At 38.2% G+C, this 26,177-nt stretch overlaps 1 protein-coding gene and 1 non-coding gene across 5 annotated transcripts in view; both read right to left on the bottom strand.

The window, feature by feature from the left end:
* Positions 1-26,177, bottom strand: part of DIAPH2 (diaphanous related formin 2) — a 984,211-nt gene that overhangs the window by 29,987 nt on the left and 928,047 nt on the right. The window lies entirely within an intron of this gene.
* LOC125158017 (small nucleolar RNA SNORA62/SNORA6 family) lies at positions 21,599-21,742 on the bottom strand. Its single transcript, XR_007149143.1, has one exon. It is a non-coding gene; the product is annotated as a small nucleolar RNA SNORA62/SNORA6 family (small nucleolar RNA).

Below are 26,177 nucleotides of genomic sequence, written 5' to 3'. Positions count from 1 at the left end.
CATGCTTAACACGACTTCTAGCTGGAACTGTCCTGCTCATAATTTTTTACTTAGGGAAGGAGAACTGAGTAGGCTGTTTTTAAAAATAGGCCACTGAGTGGACAATGATGGGCGCTTGCACCCCACAATGGTAGCTGATTCATACGCTGGCTAGTACCATGTGACATACTTTGTGATGGAAGGTACTACTCAACAGGAAAATAAACAGGTTGACAGAGAAATAGAAAAGAATGAACAGACACACAGAAAGAAGTGAAACCCATTATTTCTTAAGGTGTCCTGAATAAGTTTCTGCTCTAAAATAGAGTTCAATATAACAAAGACATGAATTAATTACATGATGTAATTCCTAATATTGGGGTCAACTTCATTTAAAAAAATAGTCAATAAAGCTCACTAGGCCATTATTTCTTAAAGCAAGGTATATTTAAAGTTTTGTACATTCCTTTTTATGCAAAAAATGTTGACATAAACATATTCTGTATTATTACCTTATAAGTGGTGTATTGCTCATGGATGTATACATTTGTTTGTTTTTGTATTACATGAGAACCAAGCAACATCATGTGTACTGAACTAACAAAAATTTTACGATTATATGAAGAAAATATTTCAGAGTTGAGTCATCCCAGAGTATGATACTATTTCACACCATGGCATTGGTAAGCTTGACATATAAAGACCTGTGACAGTCAGTGCCATCTTCTTAATGTGATGTAAGCAGAGGTAGAATGAGAATATGGTCTTTGTAGAGCAACTTGCAACTGTTTATTAGCTGTAAATAGAGGGGCAAATGTGCACTGAATGATTTTTTTCTATTCCTGATTCTAGCAATAAATGGATTAGATATCCATATTATAAAAATTTCCATCCTGGCTTTATCTTCATGTAAGCAAGGCAACTTTACAAAATTACCAAATTGACACCCTATTAAAGCTGGAATTTGAGAACTGCTCAATATCAGAGTTTTCATTCAATGTGGTGTCTGATATCCTGAGTAAGATGAAAAGCCTTAAAATATTATTACAATTATATACAGTCTACTTATACAACAGATAATCTGCATTAGTATCAGTAAGGTCAAAAATATAACTGTATTTAATCTAAATCTTTCTACTATAAAATCTAAAGTCAGTAGACATATTAATGTTAATTTTATTTTATTTATTTTTTTTTTTTTTAAATTTTTTTTTCAACGTTTATTTATTTTTGGGACAGAGAGAGACAGAGCATGAACGGGGGAGGGGCAGAGAGAGAGGGAGACACAGAATCAGAAACAGGCTCCAGGCTCTGAGCCATCAGCCCAGAGCCTGACGCGGGGCTCGAACTCGCAGACCGCGAGATCGTGACCTGGCTGAAGTCGGATGCTTAACCGACTGCGCCACCCAGGCGCCCCTGTTAATTTTATTTTTATCTGTTTTATGGTTTTATTAAAATTGTTAAAGCAGTTTGTGCCTATTATTATACTTGTTGATATTTGAGTAACAATATATTTTTAATGTTTATTTATTTATTTTGAGAGAAAGAGTGTGAAAGGGGTAAGGGCAGAGAGACAGGGGGACAGAGGCCTAGAAGCAGGCTCTGCTGATAGCAGAGAGCCTGATGTGGGGCTTGAACCCACGATCTGTGACATTATGACCTGAGCTGGTCAGATGCTTAACTGACTGAGCCACCCAGGTGCCCCTAGGTAACAATATCTTAAACATAATTTTATTTCAATTACCAAAGAACCAAAAAATTAGATTCCCATTAAAATGAATCTGCAGATAAACTAATTTTACCACTATTAAAATTTGAGAAACCAGGTACTGGCTAGGCTAATCACTATACCCAGACTTTCTTCCATTCAACTCATCCTCTAACCCACATTTCAGATTAGTCTTCCCAAAGAGACGTTACTCACCAACTTAAAAAGCTACAGTGACTTTAGAACAAGACTACTTTGGCTCAATTCAAATTTGAAGTGGTGAAACAAAAAGATGACAACACTAAAAGTGTAACCAGTTAACTTCCAAAAAGACTTTGGGGGGCTCATAGATTAAAATTCACTGCAAAAGCACATGAAGATAAAAATGAACAGATGTACTCTGAAGGAAGTAGGTCAGGGAGATTAGAATATACGTTGTACACCTGAAACTAATGTAACCTTGTGTGTCAACTATACTTCAATTAAAAAAAAAAGAATACATGCACAATAAATTTGGCTCTAAAATTTGTGAAGCTAAGTAAAGGGGAAATTTATGGATGACACACTTTCTGTTTTTGTTTTACATAAACCCAACTATATTCAGTCAGATTTTCCCCTCTTTTCTCCTACTTACCTTAAGTCTAGTTTGGTTGGCTTTATAATTGTTTCATGAAGACAACTATACATATTCCATATTTTTATGTGCCCACCTCTGCCTTCTCCCTCCTCTCAATTAAAGTCTACTCATCTTTCAAAGCTCAATTCCAATCCACATCCCCGACCTCTCTGTATTTCATTAATCTTTCTTTCCTCTAGATTCTGATAGCACAAATTCAGCTTGTATCACACTATTCAGCTTTTAATTTTAGCCAGTTTCACACTTTTCACTACCATGTACTACTTTTCCAAGATGATAGCTCCATGATAGCAGAAAATGTATCTCTTCTCTTTATTAGTCTTCTCAATACTAAATAGCCATTCAATATATATCTATTGGTTCTTTCTCTGAACAAAACTTTTATTGAGTACTTATAGACATAAATATACAATTTTTTCCTATATACACATATTTGTGTGAGCCAATAAATAGTCTCTGAACAAATTCTACTTTATCTTTTCAATACTTTCTTTTACTAAGAGTTTAATTGTGAAAATTTGAAATTGGTTCTGGAGATAGCTTTGTGTATTTTAGGGGAACTGAGGGAAAAGGATAATATGTATGGTTAGATTGTGAAGTAGTACATAAAATGACATTTGACAGCACTGAAATCCCCAGTGTTGACCACATAAAAATGGACAACAACTTGATGGGAAATATTTCCTTAGAAGACTCTTTTGACTAACCACATTACAACATCATTCTGAGAGGCTGTATTTTATCTTATTCTCAGCACTAGTTATAAAATACAATAACCATACATATCATAATTTCAATACAAATGCAGAATTTGTATGCATTGCTTACAAAAGTGTTTCTGTCAGGATTATTTAGCTACTTTTTAAAATATACTCCAGTAATGAATCCTTTCTTATATATAAGAATAACTAGATCATGTAAAACTACAATTTCTATCAGTATAAAATGTTATACTCTATAAATGAATTTATTCTTTTATTTTCTATAGTAATACAAATAGAATTAAATTCTACTGAAAATATAGGGCATCTTCCATGATGGATATATTTATGAATAGGCCTATTCTGAATCAACACCTCATTCTTGCCTTAATGATTAGGACTTTTATTTCAGTTAATATTTTCTTTGACCTCACTATAGCACATTATATTGTTGACAATTATTTCTTCCACAAAACTCTCTCCTCTCTCGGTTTGCATATTACTACTCTTTCTTAATTTTCAAATTACCTCTTTGCCTTATCCTTTTCTGTTTCTATTATAAACTACCATTCTTTTCCTTGTTCCTTATATGTTAGTAATTTTCAGGGTTTTATTCTTTGCCCTTTCCCGTATTATTCTATGTACTTCCCATGTGGAATTCTCTATGGAGATATTCATCCACTTGCAAAACTTGTAGTACTCTACCTCCTTTATGCTAATGGATCTCAATTCTACATTCCATGGGCTCTAGTCTACAGCTTCATTCACCTTCTGAATATTTTTCCTGATTGCTCTCAATTGACTTCACATTTAAGATACAAAATGAAATGATTTCCTTTACTTTGATGCTATTCTCTCCTGTTCACATCTCCTTATTTTGATGAATGGAATCATGAATGGATTGCATTGGGTCCCCACCCCCAAATTCTTATGTTGAAGCTCTAGCTCCTGTATTACCTTAGAATGTGTCTTTATTTGAAAATAGGGTCTTTACAGAGGTGATAAGTTAAAATGAAGTCATTAGGGTAAGGAATAATCTAATATGACTGGTGTTCTTATAAAAAGGAGAAATTTGCTCTCCTTCAAAGAGTAAAGTCTCCAGGGTTATGTCAAAAGATAGCAGCATAAGAGGACACTGGGATCACCTCTTCCTGCTGATCACTTAGATTCCACCCACATCGGCCTAAATAACCCAGAAAACCGCCAGAAGACTAGCAGAACAGCCTCTCCAGAGCCAAGCGTAGACAAGAGGTCCACGGAAGAGCATAGGAAGGGCAGAGAGGTGGTGCATGCTACACAACTGGCAGGAGGGAGCCAGGCGGTGGAGGGGCAGCCCGCCAGGAAAGGCAGAGCCCCCAAAGTCTGGCTTGCAAAAGCGGAGGGGCCAGACTGTGTGAGTTCTGACAGCCAGTGGGACTTAACATCTGTAATGTTAAAAGTCTGCTCTCGGAGACTGGGGAGGGCGAGAGGATGCCGGGAGGGAGAGTTGTTGAGTCCCGAAAGGACAGAGCTCGGTAGGGGAAGAGAGGTGCGGGCAAGAGCCATTTTCCTCTCCCATTCCCCAGCCGAAATTCCAAAGGGAACCAGTTCCCATCACTGAAATTGCTTGCACCTCAAGAAAGCCCAACAATGTGCTTCTGTGGATCCATCCCTCTGACAAGCCTGCCTCCCCCCTGGTGCTGCAAGGCCCCTTCTGCAGGGGACCACCCATAGCAAAGCTATCTAAGCCTGGTCCTCCCACTTCTGTGCACCTTGTGGATCCACCCAGTCTAACACAACCTTGGCCAGATCCCATCGAAGCAGCACCACATGCCTGGCAGTGTGCAAGCAACACAGACGGGGACACACCACTCCAGAGTAAGTCCTGCCACTGGGAGAGGGGAAGATAAGTACACACCAGTCTGACTGTGGCCCTAGTGGTGGGTTGGGGGGAGACATCAGGTCTGACTGTGGCCCCGCTCACCAACACAAGTTTCTCCAGACAGCACAGGGAAAGTGCCTTGCAGTTTGGAGCTACCACAGGGACTACCCAAAATGACAAAATGGAAGAATTCTCAAAACAAACTCCAGCTAACGAATTGATCAAAACCAATTTGAAAATATAATGGAATAAGAATTTAGAATAATAGTCATAAAATTAATTACTGGGCTTGAAAAAAAGCATACAGGACAGCATACATCTATTGCTACAGAGATCAAGGGACTAAAAAATAGTCATGATGGACTAAAAATGCTATAAATGAGGTACAAAATAAAATGGAGGCAGCCATAGCATGGATTGAAGAGGCAGAGGAGAGAATAGGTGAATTACAAGATAAAATTATGGAACAAGAGGAAGCTGAGAAAAAGAGAGATAAAAAAATCCAGGAATATGAGGGGAGAATTAGGGAACAAAGTGATGCAATGAAATGGAACAATATCCATATAATAGGAATTCCAGAAGAAGAAGAAGAGAGAGAAAGGGGCTGAAGGTGTACTTGAACAAATCATAACTGAGAACTTCCCCAATGTGGGGAAGAAAGCAGGCACTGAAATTCAAGAGGCACAGAGAACTCCTTTCAGACATAACTTAAATCCAACTTCTGCACTAATTATCACAGTAGAACTGGCAAAATACAAGGATAAGAGAGAATTCTGAAAACAACTAGGGATAAACGGGACTTAACATACAAAGGTAGACATTAAGGGTCGTAGCAGACCTATTTAGTTAAACTTGGCAGGCCAGAAAGGAATGGCAGGAAATCTTCAATATGATGAACAGGAAAAATATGCAGCCGAGAACCCTTTATGCAGCAAGTCTCTCAATCAGAATAGAAGGAGAGATAAAGGTTTTCTCAAACAAACAAAACCTGAAGGAATTCATCACCACTAAACCAGCCCTACAAGAGATCCTAAGGGGAACTCTGTGAGTGAAATGTTGCAAGGACCATAAAGTGCCAGAGACATCAATACAAGCATGAAACCTACAGACATCACAATGACTCTAAACCCATATGTTTCAATAGTAACACTGAATGTAAATAGACTAAATACTCCAACCAAAAGACATGGGTATCAGAATGGATAAGAAAACAAGACCCATCTATTTGCTGTCTACAAGAGATTCATTTCAGACCTGAGGCCACCTTCAGATTGAAAGTGAGGGGATGGAGAACTATCTATCATGCTACTGGAAGTCAAAAGACAGCTGGATTAGCCATACTTATATCAGACAAACTAGACTTTAAATTAAAGGCTGTAACAAGAGATGAATAAGGGCATTATATAATAATTACAGGGTCTATCAATCAAGAAGAGCTAACAACTATAAATGTCTATGCACTGATTGTGAAAGCCCCCAAATATATAGAATAATTAATCACTAACATAAAGCAACCTTATTGATAAGAATGTGGTATTGCAGGAGACTTTAATACTCCACTTACAACAATGGATAGATCATCTAGACAGAGAATCAATAAAGAAACAAGGGCCCTGAATGATACATTGGATCAGATGGACTTGACAGATATATTTAGAACTCTGCATCCCAAGGCAACAGAATATACTTTCTTCTCGAGTGCACATGGAACGTTCTCCAAGATAGATCACATACAGGGCCACAAAACAGCCCTTAATAGGTATAAAAGAACTGAGATCATACCATGCACACTTTCAGACCACAATGCTATGAAACTTGAAATCAACCACAGGAAGAAGTCTGGAAAACGTCTAAAAGGATGGAGGTTAAAGAACACCCTACCAAAACGTTGAGGCAAGATGGCGGCTTAGGAGGACGCTGGGCTCACCGCACGTCCTGCTGATCACTTAGATTCCATCTACACCTGCCTAAATAACCCAGAAAACCGCCAGAGGATTAGCAGAACGGAGTCGCCAGAGCCAAACGGAGACGAGAGGCCCACGGAAGAGGGTAAGAAGGGCGGCGAGGCGGTGCGCGCTCCACGGACTGGCGGGAGGGAGCCGGGGCGGAGGGGCGGCTTGCCAGCCAAGCAGAGCCCCCGAGTCTGGCTTGCAAAAGCGAAGGGGCCTGACAGACTGTGTTCCCACAACAAGCACGACTTAGCGTCTGGGAGGTCATAAGTTAACAGCTCTGCTCAGAAAGCGGGAAGGCTGGAGGACAAAGGGAGGGAGATCTGCTGAGCCTGCTGACAACAGAGCTCAGTTTGGTGGGAAACAAAGGCGCTCGCCATCGCCACCTCCCCCGCCCATCCCCCAGCCAAAATCCCAAAGAGAACCAGTTCCTGCCAGGGAACTTGCTCCTCCACACAAACACCAAACTCTGCGCTTCTGCGGAGCCAAACCTCCGGCAGCGGATCTGACTCCCTCCCGCTGCCACAGGGCCCCTCCTGAAGGGGATCACCTAAGGAGAAGCGAGCTAAGCCTGCCCCTCCTGCCCCCGTGCACCTTGCCTACCCACCCCAGCTAATACGCCAGATCTCCAGCATCACAGGCCTGGCAGGGTGCAAGTAGCCCAGACGAGCCACACCACCACACAGTGAATCCTGCCCCTAGGAGAGGGGAAGAGAAGGCAGACACCAGTCTGACTGTGGCCCCAGCGGTGGGCTGGGGGCAGACATCAGGTCTGACTGCGGCCCCGCCCACCAACTCCAGTTATACACCACAGCACAGGGGAAGTGCCCTGCAGGTCCTCACCACACCAGGGATTATCCAAAATGACCAAGCGGAAGAATTCCCCTCAGAAGAATCTCCAGGAAATAACAACAGCTCATGAGCTGATCAAAAAGGATTTAAATAATATAACAGAAAGTGAATTTAGAATAATGGTCATAAAATTAATCGCTGGGCTTGAAAACAGTATACAGGACAGCAGAGAATCTCTTGCTACAGAGATCAAGGGACTAAGGAACAGTCACGAGGAGCTGAAAAACGCTTTAAACGAAATGCATAACAAAATGGAAACCACCACAGCTCGGCTTGAAGAGGCACAGGAGAGAATAGGTGAACTAGAAGATAAAGTTATGGAAAAAGAGGAAGCTGAGAAAAAGCGAGATAAAAAAATCCAGGAGTATGAGGGGAAAATTAGAGAACTAAGTGATACACTAAAAAGAAATAATATACGCATAATTGGTATCCCAGAGGAGGAAGAGAGAGGGAAAGGTGCTGAAGGGGTACTTGAAGAAATAATAGCTGAGAACTTCCCTGAACTGGGGAAGGAAAAAGGCATTGAAATCCAAGAGGCCCAGAGAACTCCCTTCAGACGTAACTTGAATCGATCTTCTGCACGACATATCATAGTGAAACTGGCAAAATACAAGGATAAAGAGAAAATTCTGAAAGCAGCAAGGGGTAAACGTGCCCTCACATATAAAGGGAGACCTATAAGACTCGTGACTGATCTCTCTTTTGAAACTTGGCAGGCCAGAAAGAATTGGCACGAGATTTTCAGGGTGCTAGACAGAAAAACTATGCAGCCAAGAATCCTTTATCCAGCAAGTCTGTCATTTAGAATAGAAGGAGAGATAAAGGTCTTCCCAAACAAACAAAAACTGAAGGAATTTGTCACCACTAAACCAGCCCTACAAGAGATCCTAAGGGGGACCCTGTGAGACAAAGTCCCAGAGACATCACTACAAGCATAAAACATACAGACATCACAATGACTCTAAACCCGTATCTTTCTATAATAACACTGAATGTAAATGGATTAAATGCGCCAACCAAAAGACATAGGGTATCAGAATGGAAAAGAAAACAAACCCATCTCTTTGCTGTCTACAAGAGACTCATTTTAGACCTGAGGACACCTTTAGATTGAGAGTGAGGGGATGGAGAACTATTTATCATGCGACTGGAAGCCAAAAGAAAGCTGGAGTAGCCATACTTATATCAGAAAACTAGACTTTCAATTAAAGGCTGTAACAAGAGATGAAGAAGGACATTATATAATAGTTACAGGGTCTATCCATCAGGAAGAGCTAACAATTATAAATGTCTATGCGCCGAATACCGGAGCCCCCAAATATATAAAACAATTACTCATAAACATAAGCAACCTTATTGAGAAGAATGTAGTAATTGCAGGGGACTTTAACACCCCACTTACAGAAATGGATAGATCATCTAGACACACGGTCAATAAAGAAACAAGGGCCCTGAATGAGACATTGGATCAGATGGACTTGACAGATCTATTTAGAACTCTGCATCCCAAAGCAACAGAATATACTTTCTTCTCGAGTGTACATGGAACATTCTCCAAGATAGATCATATACTGGGTTACAAAACAGCCCTTCATAAGTTTACAAGAATTGAAATTATACCATGCTTACTTTCAGACCACAATGCTATGAAGCTTGAAATCAACCACAGAAAAAAGTCTGGAAAACCTCCAAAAGCATGGAGGTTAAAGAACACCCTACTAACGAATGAGTGGGTCAACCAGGCAATTAGAGAAGAAATTAAAAAATATATGGAAACAAACGAAAATGAAAATACAACAATCCAAATGCTTTGGGATGCAGCGAAGGCAGTCCTGAGAGGAAAATACATTGCAATCCAGGCCTATCTCAAGAAACAAGAAAAATCCCAAATACAAAATCTAACAGCACACCTAAAGGAACTAGAAGCAGAACAGCAAAGGCAGCCTAAACCCAGCAGAAGAAGAGAAATCATAAAGATCAGAGCAGAAATAAACAATATAGAATCTAAAAAAACTGTAGAGCAGATCAATGAAACCAAGAGTTGGTTTTTTGAAAAAATAAACAAAATTGACAAACCTCTAGCCAGGCTTCTCAAAAAGAAAAGGGAGATGACCCAAATAGATAAAATCATGAATGAAAATGGAATTATTACAAACAATACCTCAGAGATACAAACAATTATCAGGGAATACTATGAAAAATTATATGCCAACAAATTGGACAACCTGGAAGAAATGGACAAATTCCTGAACACCCACACTCTTCCAAAACTCAATCAGGAGGAAATAGAAAGCTTGAACAGACCCATAACCAGCGAAGAAATTGAATCGGTTATCAAAAATCTCCCAACAAATAAGAGTCCAGGACCAGATGGCTTCCCAGGGGAGTTCTACCAGACGTTTAAAGCAGAGATAATACCTATCCTTCTCAAGCTATTCCAAGAAATAGAAAGGGAAGGAAAACTTCCAGACTCATTCTATGAAGCCAGTATTACTTTGATTCCTAAACCAGACAGAGACCCAGTAAAAAAACAGAACTACAGGCCAATATCCCTGATGAATATGGATGCAAAGATTCTGAAAAAGATTCTAGCAAATCGAATTCAACGGCATATAAAAAGAATTATTCACCATGATCAAGTGGGATTCATTCCTGGGATGCAGGGCTGGCTCAACATTCGCAAATCAATCAACGTGATACATCACATTAACAAAAAAAAAGAGAAGAACCATATGATCCTGTCAATCGATGCAGAAAAGGCCTTTGACAAAATCCAGCAGCCTTTCTTAATAAAAACCCTTGAGAAAGTCGGGATAGATGGAACATACTTAAACATCATAAAAGCCATTTATGAAAAGCCCACAGCTAACATCATCCTCAATGGGGAAAAACTGAGAGCTTTTTCCCTGAGATCAGGAACACGACAAGGATGCCCACTCTCACCGCTGCTGTTTAACATAGTGCTGGAAGTTCTACCATCAGGAATCAGACAACAAAAGGAAATCAAAGGCATCAAAATTGGCAAAGATGAAGTCAAGCTTTTGCTTTTTGCAGATGACATGATATTATACATGGAAAATCCGATAGACTCCACCAAAAGTCTGATAGAACTGATACGTGAATTCAGCAAAGTTGCAGGATACAAAATCAATGTACAGAAATCAGTTGCATTCTTATACACTAACAATGAAGCAACAGAAAGACAAATAAAGAAACTGATCCCATTCACAATTGCACCAAGAAGCATAAAATACCTAGGAATAAATCTAACCAAAGATGTAAAGGATCTGTATGCTGAAAACTATAGAAAGCTTATGAAGGAAATTGAAGAAGATTTAAAGAAATGGAAAGACATTCCCTGCTCATGGATTGGAAAAATAAATATTGTCAAAATGTCAATAGTACCCAAAGCTATCTACACATTCAATGCAATCCCAATCAAAATGGCAGCAGCATTCTTCTCGAAACTAGAACAAGCCATCCTAAAATTCATATGGAATCACAAAAGGCCCCGAATAGCCAAAGGAATTTTGACGAAGAAGACCAAAGCAGGAGGCATCACAATCCCAGACTTTAGCCTCTACTACAAAGCTGTCATCATCAAGACAGCATGGTATTGGCACAAAAACAGACACACAGACCAATGGAATATAATAGAAACCCCAGAACTAGACCCACAAACGTATGGCCAACTCATCTTTGACAAAGCAGGAAAGAACATCCAATGGAAAAAAGACAGCCTCTTTAACAAATGGTGCTGGGAGAACTGGACAGCAACATGCAGAAGGTTGAAACTAGACCACTTTCTCACACCTTTCACAAAAATAAACTCAAAATGGATAAAGGACCTAAATGTGAGACAGGAAACCATCAAAACCTTAGAGGAGAAAGCAGGAAAAGACCTCTCTGACCTCAGCCGTAGCAATCTCTTACTCGACACATCCCCAAAGGCAAGGGAATTAAAAGCAAAAGTGAATTACTGGGACCTTATGAAGAGAAAAAGCTTCTGCACAGCAAAGGAAACAACCAACAAAACTAAAAGGCAACCAACGGAATGGGAAAAGATATTCGCAAATGACATATCGGACAAAGGGCTAGTATCCAAAATCTATAAAGAGCTCACCAAACTCCACACCCAAAAAACAAATAACCCAGTGAAGAAATGGGCAGAAAACTTGAACAGACACTTCTCTAAAGAAGACATCCGGATGGCCAACAGGCACATGAAAAGATGTTCAGCGTCACTCCTTATCAGGGAAATACAAATCAAAACCACACTCAGGTATCACCTCACGCCAGTCAGAGTGGCCAAAATGAACAAATCAGGAGACTATAGACGCTGGAGAGGATGTGGAGAAACGGGAACCCTCTTGCACTGTTGGTGGGAATGCAAATTGGTGCAGCCGCTCTCGAAAGCAGTGTGGAGGTTCCTCAGAAAATTAAAAATAGACCTACCCTATGACCCAGCAATAGCACTGCTAGGAATTTATCCAAGGGATACAGGAGCACTGATGCATAGGGACACTTGTACCCCAATGTTCATAGCAGCACTCTCAACAATAGCTAAATTATGGAAAGAGCCTAAATGTCCATCTACTGATGAATGGATAAAGAAATTGTGGTTTATATACACAATGGAATATTACGTGGCAATGAGAAAAAATGAAATATGGCCTTTTGTAGCAACGTGGATGGAACTGGAGAGTGTGATGCTAAGTGAAATAAGCCATCCAGAGAAAGACAGATACCATATGGTTTCACTCTTATGTGGATCCTGAGAAACTTAACAGGAACCCATGGGGGAGGGGATGGAAAAAAAAAAGAGGTTAGAATGGGAGAGAGCCAAAGCATAAGAGACTGTTAAAAACTGAGAACAAACTGAGGGTTGATGGGGGGTGGGAGGGAGGAGAGGGTGGGTGATGGGTATTGAGGAGGGCACCTTTTGGGATGAGCACTGGGTGTTGTATGGAAACCAATTTGTCAATAAATTTCATAAAAAAAAAAAAAAAAAAAAAAAAAAAAAAAAGAACACCCTACTAAAAAATGAATGGGTCAACCAGGCAATTAGAGAAGAATTTTAAAAATATATGGAAACAAATGGAAATGAAAAGACAACAATCAAAATGCTTTGGGATGCAGCTAAGGCAGTCCTGAGAGGAAAATACATTGCAATCCAGGCCTATCTCAAGAAACACGAAAAATCCAAATACAAAATCTAACAGCACACCTAAAGGAACTAGAAGTAGAACAGCAAAGACACCCCAAACGTAGCAGAAGAAGAGAAATAATAAAGATCAGAGCAAAAATAAACAATATAGAATCTAAAAAAAAAAACTGTAGAGCAGATCAATGAAACCAAGAGTTGTTTTCCTGAAAAAATAAACAAAATTGATAAACCTCTAGCCAGGCTTCTCAAAAAGAAAAGGGAGAGGACGCAAATAGATAAAATCAGAAATGAAAATGGAACTATTACAACCAATCCCTCAGAAATATAAGCAATTATCAGGGAATACTATGAAAAACTATATGCCAACAAACTGGACAACCTGGAAGAAATGGACAAATTCCTAAGCACCCTACACTTCCAAAACTCAAACAGGAAGAAATAGAAAACTTGGACACACCCATTACCAGTGAAGATGAATCAGTTATCAAAAATCTCCCAACAAATATGAGTCCAGCACCAGATGCCTTCCCTGGGGAATTCTACCACACATTTAAAGTAAAGATAATACTTATCCTTCTCAAGCTGTTCCAAAAAATAGAAAGTAAAGGAAAACTTCCAGATTCATTCTATGAAGCCAGCATTCCTTTGATTCCCAAACAAGACAGAGACCCAGCAAAAAAAGAGAACTATAGGCCAATATCCCTGATGAATGTGGATGCAAAAATTCTCAACAAGATACTAGCAAATTGAATTCAACAGCATATAAAAAGAATTATTCACTATGATCAAGTGGGATTCATTCCTGGGCTGCAGGGCAGGTTAAATATTTGTTAATCAATCAATGTGATGCCTCACATTAACAAAAGAAGAAGAACCATATGTTCCTGTCAATCGATGCAGAAAAAGCATTTGACAAAATTCAGCACCCTTTCTTAATAAAAACCCTCGAGAAAGGCAGGATGGAAGGAACATACATAAACATCATAAAAGCTATTTATGAAAAGCCCACAGATAATATCCTCAATGGGGAAAAGCTGAGAGCTTTCCACCTGAGATCAGGAACACGACAGGGATGTTCACTCTCACTGCTGTTGTTTAACATAATGTTGGAAGTTCATCAGCAATCAGACAACAAAAGGAAATCAAAGGCATCAAAATGGGCAAAGATGAAGTTAAGCTTTCACTTTTTGCAGATGTCATGATATTACACATGGAAAATCTGATAGACTCCACCGAAAGTCTGCTAGAACTAATACATGAATTCCGCAAAGTCACAGGATACAAAATCAATGTACAGAAATCAATTGCATTCTTATACACTAATAATGATGCAGCAGGAAGACAAATAAAGAATCCCATTCACAATTGCACCCAGAAGCATAAAATACCTAGGAATAAACCTAACCAAAGATGTGAAAGATCTGTATGCTGAAAACTATAGAAAGCTTACGAAGGAAATTGAAGAAGATATAAAGAAATGGAAAAACATTTCATGCTCATAGACTGGAAGAATAAATATTGTTAAGATGTCAATACTACCCAAAGCTATCTACACATTCAATGCAATCCCAATCAAAATTGCACCAGCATTCTTCCCGAAGCTAGAACAAGCAATCCTAAAATTTGTATGGAACCACAAAAGACCCCGAATAGCCAAAGTAATTTTGAAGAAGACCAAAGCAGGAGGCATCACAATCCCAGACTTTAGCCTCTACTCCAAAGCTGTAATCATCAAGACAGCATGGTATTGGGACAAAAACAGACACATAGACCAATGGAATAATATAGAGACTCCATAATTGCACCCACAAAAGTATGGCCAACTAATCTTTGACAGTGCAGGAAAGAATATCCAATGGAAAAAAGACAGTCTCTTTAACAAATGGTGTTGGGAGAACTGGACAGCAACAGGCAGAAGAATGAAACTAGACCACTTTCTTACACTATTCACAAAGATAAACTCCAAATGAATAAAGGACCTGAATGTAAGACAGGAAACCATCAAAACCCTAGAGGAGAAAGCAAGAAAAGACCTCTCTGACCTCAGCTGTAGCAATTTCTTACTTGACACATCTCCAAAGGCAAGGAAATTAAAAGCAAAAATGAACTGTTGGGACCTCATGAAGATAAAAAGCTTCTGCACTGCCAAGGAAACAATCAACAAAACTAAAAGGCAACTGATGGAATGGGAAAAGATATTTGCAATGACATATCAGATAAAGGGCTAGTATCCAAAATCTGTAAGTAACTCACCAAACTCAACACTCGAAAAAGAAATAATCCAGTGAAGAAATGGGCAGAAGACATTAATAGACACTTGTCTAAAGAAGACGTCCAGATGGCCATCAGGCAAATGAACAGATCCTCAACATCACTCCTCATCAGGGAAATACAAATCAAAAACCACACTGAGATACCACCTCACACCGGTCAGAGTGGCTAAAATGAAGAAATCAGGAGATTCTAGACCCTGGCGAGGATGTGGAGAAACGGGAACCCTCTTGCACTGTTGGTGGGAATGCAAACTGGTACAGCTTCTCTGAAAAATAGTGTGCAGGTTCCTCAAAAGATAAAAATAGATCTACCCTATGACCCAGAAGTAGCACTACTAGGAATTCACCCAAGGGATACAGGAGTGCTGATGCATAGGGGCACTTGTACCCCAATGTTTATAGCAGCACTTTCAACAATAGCCAAATTATAGAAAGAGCCTAAATGTCCATCAACTAATGAATGGATAAAGAAGTTGTGGTTTATATATACAATGGAATACCACTTGGCAATGAGAAAGAATGAAATATGGCCTTTTGTAGCAAAGTGGATGGAACTAGAGAGTGTAATGCTAAGTGAAATAAGTCATACAGAGAAAGACAGATACCATATGGTTTCACTCTTATGTGGAGTCTCAGGAACTTAACAGAAGACCATGGGGGAGGGGAAGGAAAAAAAATGTTAGAGAGGGAAAGAGCCAAACCATAACAGACTCTTAATGACAGAATAAACTGAGGGTTTATGGGGAGTGGGAGGGAGGGGAAGGAAAAAAAAGTTAGAGAGGGAGAGAGCCAAACCATAAGAGACTGTTAAAAACAGAATAAACTGAGGGATGATGGGGAGTGGGAGGGAGCAAAAAGTGAGTGATGGGCATTGAGTAGGGCACCTGTTGGGGTGAGCACTGGGTGTTGTATGGAAACCAATCTGACAATATATTTCATATTTTAAAAAATTTAAAAAATAAAAAATTAAAAAATAAAAAGGATAATTTTAAAAATAGACCCTCATAAATGTTGGATGCCATATAAAGATGAAGGCAGAGTTGAGAGCAATGCTTTTACAAGCCAAAGAATGCCTAATATTGCCAGCAAACCACTGGAAGCTGAGAGAAAGACCTGGAAAAGGTCCTTCCCTAGCACCTTCAGAGGGAGCATGGCCCTACCAATACCTTGATCTTGGATTTATATCCTTCTAAACTATGAGACATTAAATTTCTGTTGTTTAAGACACTTAGTTTGTGGTACTTTGTTACAGAAAGCCTAGAAAACCAATAGAGCCATCATACACCAAGTCATAAAAATGAAAACAAAAAGCTGAAATACCCCAAACCATCACCCTGGACTTCTTCCTTTTTTTCACCCTCAAATCCAACTGCTCAATAAGTTAAGTTCTTTCTCACTCCTTGAAGCATTCTTGGATCAATTTCTTCATCATCATCATCTCCACTGCCACTGTTCTAGGTCTGGCATTCTTCCATTGTGTAGGCTCTTATAATAGACCCCTTTTGAATCTCTCCTACTTCTACCTTTATCACCACCCCATCAACCTTCCATGTTATTAGGAGATTCTTGAAGAGAAGCTGGAAATGTCTCCTTATCACCCAAGCAATAAAAAAAATCAAAAGCCTTAGTACCCAAGGTCTTTCACGAGAATTCATTTTACCAGCTTTTCATACCTATGCTTTAGTAATGTTGAACTTGTGTCTCTTCCTTGGATATATCATGCTCTCCCATTGCCTCCACAAATGCTGCTCCCTTTCTTGAAACATATTTCTCTTCCTTTTTCCTTTCCTTTCCCCAGAAACTCCTAGTAATTCAGCTTGAACTTTATACTGTGACTGTTCTTGTGCTGTCTCCTCCACTTTACCATGAGCTCTAGAAACACAGGAATTGTCATTTGCATCTGTTTTCCTTGGTGCCTAGAATATATTAGAATAAATATACAAATAAGAATTTTCTTTTGTTTATCCACAAAGTAAAAATATTAGAGCATAATATTTACAAATAACTGTGTTTGTGTATTAAAACTATTCTTTAGGTAAGTTTATTCAGTTTTGATTATTTTTTTTCCATAAAGATGGCTGGTCATATCTGTCTTTCATAGTTCAGGATATACTGCAAATCTTTTATTTTTCCTGTGTGTTTTGCAGTCTCCAATGAGAGAATTCTATTGAAGATCTGTTAGTTCAATGGTCACTACAGGACACAGTTAAATTCATCTTTCCATTCTTTAGACCTTTAAAAAATTTTGGGTCTGTCAACTCTCCTTAGATATAAGAGAATAAAAACAGTCAGTTTGCTACTACAGTCATATAGTGACATAAGAGAAATGAAACACTGCATTACTATACAGAATGCCTAATTGCTGCTTTCTCCTTAAATAACCAAAATCATGCTTGATACCATTTTGTTTTATGAAGGGAAAGGGTGAAATGATCCTCATTTATACTAGGTTGCATAGGTTGTTTGATAAAACTCCACCTTCCCCCAATCTAGTGAGTTCCCTCATATTGTATTATTGCCTCCAGGTAGCAAATGCTGGAGCACATTTTTATTTTATCTTTAAATAGTAAGAAAACCATTCCCAGTTATGCATATCTCTCTTTTTTCCCTCCCTACGTAGGGATAGGGTGCCAACATACACATACAGAGCTTAGTTAACACATCACACACACAAAAAGACATATTGTCAAAAAATATTCAGTGTTTTCTTTTTTTTTTTAATTTATTTTTGGGACAGAGAGAGACAGAGCATGAATGGGGGAGGGGCAGAAAGAGAGGGAGACACAGAACCGGAAACAGGCTCCTGGCTCTGAGCCATCAGCCCAGAGCCCGACGAGGGGCTCCAACCCACGGACCGCGAGATCGTGACCTGGCTGAAGTCGGAGGCTTAACCGACTGCGCCACCCAGGCGCCCCTATTCAGTGTTTTCTTATGAAACAGTAGCAAGTCCCTTTGGACCACATTGAAAATGTTCCACTAAACCTTTAATGTGAATTTGCTCAATGGGTCTGTGCATACAGGTGTAGAACAACTACTAGATTTGATATCTGAATGAATTCAAGTTCCCATTAGAGCCTGACTGCTTCAATGACCCCATTATTTTGCTTCCGCTGCTCCCAGAACTGATCAACTTAATTATTCTGACTAACGAAACATTTGGGACATGAATTTCTGATTTGTTTTAAACCACATGGGACATCTAAAAGTGCTTCACTTGAAAAAATCACAATACAGAAGAAATGACTATGAGAATATGTTAGATGCTTAGAAGTAGGGCAGGGCAGAGATCCATGCTGGGTACACAGATACTCCCTTTCCTGGAATGGTACTCTGTTTAGATTACTCTTTATCATCAGTTAATGGTTTACATATATGAATCTCATTATATTATATTCACATTTGCTATTCCTACAATATTTACCTTTCCTCCCAGACTCTTCCTTTTCTTTTGTCAAACAAGACAGTTTTTCAATTCATTTTTCTACATGATTCATACATGTAGCCCTTCCTTCCCCCACCTTAAAATATCAGTTATCATATTGTGTACATTTCCAATCTCAGTAACATTTCAGTAGTAACATGAAGCTAGCATTGCAATCATCCCTATGCAGCCATAATAATATATGATGAAGTGGAAAACATTCTCATAGTTTATATACTTTATTGTACTAATCACTCCTTGATGCTTCCATTTAGTTCTTATAGCTTGTTATTTATGATTTCCCACATTTTACTTCAAAAGTTTCTTTGTTTGCCTTATGTGTTGTATTATGAAATGGTATGTTAATTTCCTGTTGTAATTAATCACCATGACAACATCACACACCAAATTAAATAAAATAAAACTTCAAAATTTTTATCAGCTCATAAGTTTTATTTAATTGAAATCATTAAAGTAGATAATTTTGCTTCATGTTTGGATTCTATTTAAATTGCTCATATAATTTTGCATTGCTTTGTATCAAGTCTTCTATATACCATTATAATAATTTTATATCAATAGTATACATTAAATGAGGAAAAACAGCATACCTTTTTTTTTGAAAAAAAGATCTCTCTTAAAAATATGCTGCTTTCTATGGAGGTCTGGGTGGCTCAGTCAGTTAAGTGTCTGACTTTGGCTCAGGTCATGATCTCATGGTTCATGAGTTCAGGCCCCATGTCAGGTTCTGTGCTGACAGTTCAGAGCTGGAGTCTGCTTTAGATTCTGTGTCTCCATCTCTCTCTGCCCTTCCCCTGTTCATGTTCTGTCTCTTTCTCAAAAATAAATAAACATTAAAAATTTTTAAAAAATATGCTTCTTACTAAAAATTTATTGTATATGTTAAAAACTACATTATGAGCCATAACACACAGCATGCCTTCTTTTTGTTGGGAACTAGACACTTGAAAGCACCATGGAAGAAAAGAAAGAGCAATGTCTTAGGCCCTGAAAGAATGGCCTACTGAACTGATGCCTAGTTTTTGTCAAGCAAGAATAGGTATAATATTTCAGACCTCACATGCTTACTATCAAGATAAGATAAAATCTCTGTAGAGTACCGGGGAACAATGGGTGACATATAATAGGCATTCAATTCATTCCATGTTAGCTACATATAAAACTGAAACTTAGTTGTGTGTGCCAATCTGGTGGAGGGGAGAAAAACTATCAACTGACAGGTAAAGGTTAAGATATGAGCTACTGAGTATTGAGAGGAAGGTAGAGAAACTAAGCAATAGCAAGCTTTACACTTTGTGTATTTATTTAGTAGGGGCAAAGAATTTATACTGAGGAAAGATATAAAATGAAGATTGTCAGGATTTATGATGAAAAGATTTCTCATTACTATAATAAACGGTGATCAAGAAATGCCTCATCAGACTTATGGAAGATAATGAAAGCAACTACAACTTCAATTACATCCCTGATTTATAGATAATGTTGCAACATCTCAAACACTGAACATATTTTACCACAATCTATTTGCATATATGTGTATATGTGTATGTGTTTTAGGGGTATGATGAGGAATCATTTTTCATTTCATTCTTTTCAAATTACAACGCACTTAAATAACTGTTCCAGAAAGAAAATGCAAATGAACATTAAACTACTTATATTCCTTCACATTCTTTTCCTTTTTTTATTTAAAAAAAAATTTTTTTTTTCAACGTTTATTTATTTTTGGGACAGAGAGAGACAGAGCATGAACGGGGGAGGGGCAGAGAGAGGGAGACACAGAATCGGAAACAGGCTCCAGGCTCTGAGCCATCAGACCAGAGCCCGACGTGGGGCTCGAACCCACGGACTGCGAGATCGTGACCTGGCTGAAGTCGGACGCTTAACCGACTGCGCCACCCAGGCGCCCCTCAAATTCTTTTCCAATATGTGTCAACATACATGCATTATAGATATAATCAGTGTTTATATACTCTCTTGTGGTCTAATTCTTTCACTTAACATTGTTTCGTGTTTTGTGAATTGTCATGCAACAGAACCACCATTAAACTGTTATCTGTTTCTCTACAGCAATCCCAACACCTCACTTTGTGCTTAGACATTCTAATAGCTGTATGTTTCTAGCTTACTGTTAATTAATTTTATTTTTTTTTAATTTTTTTTTCAACATTTATTTATTTTTTTTGGGACAGAGAGAGACAGAGCATGAATGGGGGAGGGGCAGAGAGAGAGGGAGACACAGAATCGGAAACAGGCTCCAGGCTCTGAGCCATCAGCCCAGAGCCCAACGCGGGGCTCCAACTCCAGGACCGCTATATCGTAACCTGGCTGCAGTCGGACGCTTAACCGACTGCGCCACCCAGGCGCCCCTGTTAATTAATTTTAAAAGTTTTTAAAAATTTATTTACTTTGACAGAGAGACTTTGACCCTCCCCCACTCATGCTCTGTCTCTTTCTCAAAAATAAACATTAAACAAATTTTAAAGAGAGGAGAGAGAGACAGCACTCTCTACATTGCAGGAACAGAGCCTGATGCAGGGCTTGAACTCATGAACCGTGAGATCATGCGCTGAGCCAAAATCAAGGGCCAAGACGCTTAATGAACTGAGCTACCCAGGCACCCCCTTACTGTTATTTTAATTTGAATTTTTTACCTGTAGGCGAAAAGTGTGTTTTTCCGTGTGATGATTTATTGCGTATGTTTTAATCCATGTAGACTTCCTCTCTTCACCTCTTTTTTCTCCTTATGTGAACAGCCTCGTGAACCATGTCTGTAAGCCCCTCACAAATTATGTTCAATATTGACATGATCTAATTTGTTGAATACTGCACCAAAACTGTATAACTAAATGGTATAGCTATATATCTAATCAGTGTCAATTCTTTGATGCTTTGGAACCCAATATCCAAATGGTCTTCAATTCCTCTGGTAAATCTCTAAAAGTTTTCTCATTCTATTCTTTTCTCTCCCAGATGACTTTGGTCTCCTCACAGTTAATTTATCTTTTTAAATGTTTTTTGTAAATTTTACTTGTAGCAAGAATTACTATCAAACTCCATTCATTGGGCCAGAGACCCTTGTGGTGTTAGTGAAAGACTTGCCCCTCATGTAGTATACTATTTGTGGGTTCCTCAGGCAGCCAGTGGCCTTAACTCCAAGCTCTATGTGCAGTCACAAGTTTTAAAATCAATTTAGGAAGATAACTAAAATCTACACCTGACCATATAATCCAGTCATTAGTTAGTAAATCTCTATTTATTGATTACAGGCTAAAAATAAACTTTTTGAGAACAGCCTACAAAGCTTTTATAATCTGGCTTAATCTCATTCACAGCCCAGCCTTATTCTGTCATTGTTTCCATACATTCTACATTACATCTAAATGGACTGCTCATTGTTCTTGAATATCCTTTCTTGTTTTTCTTCTACCAGGCCTTTTACTCATGTCATTTCACCATCCTCATTAGGCTCTGGTCCCCTTTCTCACTATTCTACTCTGAGTGTCTATCTTACACATCTTTTATACTTCATCTTAAATATGACTGACTTCCTAAAGCTTTTTTCTAATATTTCTCAACTGAATATGGCTTCTCCAATATTTGAACCCCAAAGCAGCTTGTAGTTTCTTTATTTTCTCAGGTAAGAATTGCTTATTTGTTTTATCCTCTTTTGAATAGCTTGTAAGCTATTGAGGACAGGGGCTGCAACTCACACTTTTCTGCAAATGTTTTGTAAATAATAGGTGTTCAATATTTTTTCTTGAATTAAATATTTCCCAAGGTCTGAAAATTCTTATAACACCAAAAATATTGCCCCATATATGTTTGGATCATCCCAGCACTTAGCACATATAGGGAATGAATAAAAATAAGAAATATGAATGCTTTCAAAGTTATATGATTGGATGTAACTGAAGAAAATATATATTCCTATCTTCCTAAATATAAGGCATGCCTCCCCACTCCACTTATATCTCAGAAAAAGGAAACTATCTTATATTCAAGTCCTTACAAATTCTTTAATTATAAGTGCCTTATCTGAATTATTTTATTTTTAATATTAAAGTGCTCTTTGAAGAACTCAGTATGGGACCTCAATTAATATAAGTTTTAGGTGAGGGGTGCCTGAGTGGTTCAGTTGGTTAAGTGTCTGACTCTTGATTTTGGCTCAGGTCATGGTCTCACAGGTCTTGGGTTTGAGCCCCATGTCGGGTTGTGTGCTAACAGCACGGAGCCTGCTTGGGATTCTTTCCCTCTCTTTCCGCCTCTCCCCCACTTGTGTGTGTGTGCGCGCACATGCTCTCTCTCAAAATAAAATAAACTTAAAAAATATGAGTTTTAGGTGATTACAGAGGCACATTTAGAGAATTGGGGTGGGGGATTAAAGACAATGAAATGTAACATAGACCTAAGGATTATTTAGGGGGTGTGACTTCACAATATTAATCTTATTATATCATTGTAAAAAAGACTTTGAAAGATCACTTAAAATTGCAAAGCAGTAAATACCTAGAGAAGATAAAAAATACATTTAGAATGAATTGGATAATCAATTTACCTAGTACTATGCAAATGGATATTTGTGGCTTGAGATCAAGATGACAGTGATACACCTATTAGTGTTATATCGCTCTCTACCTAACAACTTAGATGAACATGAATATAGTGTGTTCCAGAAAACTGTTAGGTGACTCCAAATTGGTTCTCAAGCTTACAGAAACAATGATGTCAAGGATATTTGTGAGAATTTGAACAAAACTGTTTTTGCAAAATGGGATGGTGGGGGAAGAAAGCAGTAGTTCTTCATGAAGACATTATTTTAAGCCATATGCAATTTGAATCCACCCATGTAATTAAATTTATCGCACTTAGATGCTTTACTGTATCATTTACATTACCAAAAAGCTATTTATATTCAAAATGGTCAAAAAACTTTAAAAAATCATATTAGGAAAACGTAGGCACACCTTATCCATCACATCTGTTACAAGCTTTTGAATACAGGGTAATACACATAGCTTCAAAGCCCACAGTAATACTAAGAACTGCTATTTATTTAGTATTTACTAGGTGCCATGCACTTTAAGTGACTTGCATATCTTACATATCAATGATTCTTCAAACAATCCTATAGAGTAGGTATTATGAAGCCATTTTACAAATGAATAGTATGCCTCCAAGAAATTAAAAACTTGCTCAGGGTGCCTGGGGCGCTCCACCCGTTAACCTTCAGGCTCAGGTCATGACCTCATGGTTCGTGGGTTTGAACCCCAGGTTGGGATTGCACTGACAGTGTGGGGCCTGATTGGGATTCTCTCTCTCACTCTTTCTCTGCCCCTCCCCTACTTGCATTTTCTCTCTCTCTCTCAAAAGTAAATAAATAAACTTAAAAAAAAAAGCTTGCTCAAGATCATACAGTTAATAAGCAGTAGACCTCAATGAAGTTTCTAAGTCTATAACCTGAACCACTACACCATATGACCTCCATAAGCACTGTGCCTGAATTTCTAAGTCTGTGAATTTGACAGGATGGTGTTTTAATATAAACAAATGTGAAGTCAAAAGTAGAACAAGAACAAGGAGCTTTGTAATCCATAAATGTATTACCATCTTCAATACTAACCCTTTTAATACATTTTTTTTTATTTTTAATACATTTTTAAACTAAAACCCTAAAGAATACCATATTCATAATCTATTTGGCCTCACAATTCTATTTCTGGTGAGAGTCACCTCTGTAGAAAGGAGTGGTGTGTCCTCGGCTTCTCTAACCTTCTACTTGTTAACAATGGGTTTACAGTGCACAAATTGACCTGAATTACTTAAACCATTTTTTAACATTTATTTTTTGAGAGACAGAGACAGAGCATGAGCAGGGGAGGGGCAGAGAGAGGGAGTCACAGATTCTGAAACAGGATCCAGGCTCTGAGCTGTCAGCACAGAGCCTGTCGGAGGGCTCTAACTCACAAACTGTGAGATCATGACCTGAGCTGAAGTTGGATGCTTAACTGACTGAGTGACCCAGGTGCCCCGACCTGAATTACTTTACTATTTAAAATGTGCTATTTCTTTACAACTTCTGGGGTAACTTATTCCATAAGTCATGTATAATAATTCCCTTTCCTTATTTTTTACCTCTGTAATGTTTCAAGGATACTCAGTTTCGATACTCTTGGGTTTGGTAAACAGGTTTGCATATGTCCTATCCAAAACTGTTATGATGTCATGGTTTGATGGATTCTGAGCATAGCCTCACTCAACCATTATCCTTCCTAACAGAAGAGCCCTAATTTTTTAGCCTTTCACAAGTAGCCTCACTACTTGCTAGTTCATTACAAATGTTTTCTCATCTTAAATAGCAGCAGCAACTTTTTAAAAAAGAAGGAGCAACCAGAATTATATTTCATTAAGTCTGGAGGGCCATAATGTTGTACTAAGGAAGTAGCCTGTCTTCTGTTTGGATGCCAATCTCTTTCCAGACACTGACCAGCAGAATGTTGACCTTTGTGGGTATAGTAACTTCTTGAACTAATTTTTTTTAAGGAACAGTTACCAGTTACTCCAAGATTCCTTTTCAAGATTAGAACTGACAAGTAGGAGCCTGCCAGCCTATGAATGCACCCTGGCTTATTTAACCTTCATTTTTTCCCATAACTGCATTACCTTACCCACATGTAAACTAATCTGCCACTTCTCTGCCCACTCACAAGCCTCAAGAGAGCTTCCTGCAGTTTATCCCTAGCAGATTGACATTTCACCTTCGGTGAACTCAGAACAGTTGAGGGTCAACTGAAAACTCTTACTTAGGTTTCCTTAACTTATTGATAGAATCAACTACTTTCTCGAAGTAATTAAAGTAATAATGTTTGAAATAGAAGGAAAAATATTAAATGTAAAATTATCTTTAAATTAAACAAGTGCTTCATATAATGATAGTTTTTTTTTCTTAATTTCACCCTTCACAGTGTTGATAAAAAGTAGATGGTAATATAAGCCTAGATTTAGACACGCTACTGGCCTCCAGTCTCTGAAGGCATAAAACTGAAGGATTAATCTGCCAAATATCCTCAAATGCATTTACTATCATTGTCATCGATCCTTCCAATTGATCCCCCCCAGGTTGCTTTCTAATTCTATATCCCTCTTACATATTTAAAGAGCTTAATGTTTATCATTACCTCATTTTTAAAACTTTTATTTCCTACTCAAGGAAGCCTTATTAATTTTCATAGGACTCCCTTTACAGATTTTAAGATAAATAAAATAGATTTCCAGTCTTTTCAGATATGTTTCAATTGTATCAGGGCTTATTATGAATTAAGAAAAAATCAATTAGCAGAATGGTAATTTTCCCACAGACATTTCAACATAAAATAATGAAGACATGATTTTGAAACTCTGTTGTAGCTAATTTAGTATGTGAAGGAAACAGAATTCTGAAGTTTGAGGTATTTTTTTGAGTAATACAAAATTAATTGGCACAATCCAACTATACTTTTGGGTGTGTCTGTGTGAATGCATTTCACAAAGTGGTTATTTTGGAGTAGGTAATTATAACTTAGGTATCTCCCTTGCCTACAGCCTTCAAAAAAATGAATTGAACAATTA

The sequence above is a fragment of the Prionailurus viverrinus genome, chromosome X, assembly GCF_022837055.1.
Source record: "Prionailurus viverrinus isolate Anna chromosome X, UM_Priviv_1.0, whole genome shotgun sequence".
NCBI lineage: Eukaryota > Metazoa > Chordata > Mammalia > Carnivora > Felidae > Prionailurus > Prionailurus viverrinus.
Note: the sequence above shows the minus strand (reverse complement) of the source record. Positions and strands in the feature narration are given on the sequence as shown.